The 1705-nt window shown below is 38.5% G+C and overlaps 1 long non-coding RNA gene across 1 annotated transcript; it reads right to left on the bottom strand.

The window, feature by feature from the left end:
• Positions 1–206: 206 nt before the first annotated feature.
• LOC127085833 (uncharacterized) lies at positions 207–1335 on the bottom strand. Its single transcript, XR_007789286.1, has 2 exons — positions 757–1335; positions 207–270 (listed from the first exon to the last, which is right to left on the bottom strand). It is a non-coding gene; the product is annotated as an uncharacterized LOC127085833 (long non-coding RNA).
• Between the last annotated feature and the right edge of the window lie 370 nt (positions 1336–1705).

Below are 1705 nucleotides of genomic sequence, written 5' to 3'. Positions count from 1 at the left end.
TACTCCCTCTCTCCAAGAGGACAGCTGGCGAAAAAACAAAAAAAAGGAGTAGAAAATAAATTGATTAATAGTTGGTGAAGGGATTAGAGAGGGACCGCTCCCACCAATCAAAAAGGGATTGGTTTCATCCCCACTCACCAACAGAATTCTCTCTTTTGGTCTGCTAGAAAAAAAATAAAAGAAAACGAAAGAGACGAATTAAAGAATTTTTGATCTTTCTCTCTTGGGAAGGACCCTCTTCTTCTCCCAAAGGTCTCTGACGTCATCCTCCTACAACCTCCTTCCCCCGTCAGGTCTCTGACGTCATCCTCCTACAACCTCCTTCCCCCGTCAAAGCTCCTCCTCGCCATTCCTCTCCTTTTACCCTTCTTTTTCTTCATCGACCCTCACAATAACATTAATACCATATTTCGCCTTCCACCCGCACCGTGATACGCCGCATTCCAACACTCATCACCTAACAATCACCTAACCACAACCATACAAACAAACCTTCTGTGTGGCCTTCACCAAACCCTCCGTCGCCGGCAAGACCCCATTAAACACAAAAATCGCCACCACGGTAAAACCCTTCCTCCAACAACTTTCACGGCGACACAACCCATCCAACCGATTGGCTTCCGAGATCTCCATTCACACCGGCTACAACAACAAAATAATCCCTCATCACTTCACCTCCTCCGACGCCGTAAAACATAGCCAAACCCTCTCCTTTCCCACACAGATAGGCCAAGGATCAACATCTTTACTTCTTACCCTAGAAAAAAATTTAGAGATGAAGTAATAAGATTGCTTGAGTCTGCGTCATCATCTCCTTTTTACTCCATGTATATTGTGGGCTATTCCTTTGGTTTGAGATTGTTTTTACAAGATGTACAATTATCTTGATATTGTCGTATTTGTGGAGTGAACAACCATTGTTTGGAACATCCATTAGTGATGGAGCTAAAAAGGAGTACGTCAAGGTTGGTGATGATTCATGCTTTGGTCCATCGAGGATGATGCTACTTTAAGACAAAAGAAAATTGATCAACAATGTGAAAGTTTCAACTCCAACCTTTCTACTGGGATCGGAAGCAAACCCACCGCTGATGACATTATGGTAACAACCTGTGTCGCATATGCCTGGTTGTTAAATTATTTTTCGTTATGATTGTGTGTTGGTTCTTCTTTAACACGAGTATAGTTGTATCAACATTATTTATGTTTTTTTTAGAATTGATGTTGTAAATATTATTTTCAGTTTCGTACTGTTTCGGTTGAGAGAATGAGATTTTGTGTTAAATGTTTTCAATTTTAAATATTGATAAGTTTTTTTTTATTAATCTGATGATCATTCACTTGGGTTGGTCTTTTGTGTGTCAGTTTAAGAGAATGCGATTTGATTTGCTTATATTTTATAGGAAACAAAAATCTAAAGAGAAGGAGATACTTTTAAAAAAAAAAATTCTTTCTTCATTTTGGAAAAGGTCAAAAGTCCAGTTTTGCTTCTTTTAAGCTGAAACATTGCCTGCACTATATACCATTCATTTAAGTTCATGTATGGGCTTATTTGTTTATATGTTGCTTCTTACATTTATCTGAGTTTTTGTTTGTTTTTTTAGACGCTAAGCCCATTATTTTGCACACTCGGTGTTGCTTGTTAAGTTTTCGGTTCAATTGGTGCTAGTATATGTGTTGAATCTCGAAATCATCATTGTTATGT

The sequence above is a fragment of the Lathyrus oleraceus genome, chromosome 5 (genome assembly GCF_024323335.1).
Source record: "Lathyrus oleraceus cultivar Zhongwan6 chromosome 5, CAAS_Psat_ZW6_1.0, whole genome shotgun sequence".
NCBI classification, from domain to species: domain Eukaryota; kingdom Viridiplantae; phylum Streptophyta; class Magnoliopsida; order Fabales; family Fabaceae; genus Lathyrus; species Lathyrus oleraceus.
Note: the sequence above shows the minus strand (reverse complement) of the source record. Positions and strands in the feature narration are given on the sequence as shown.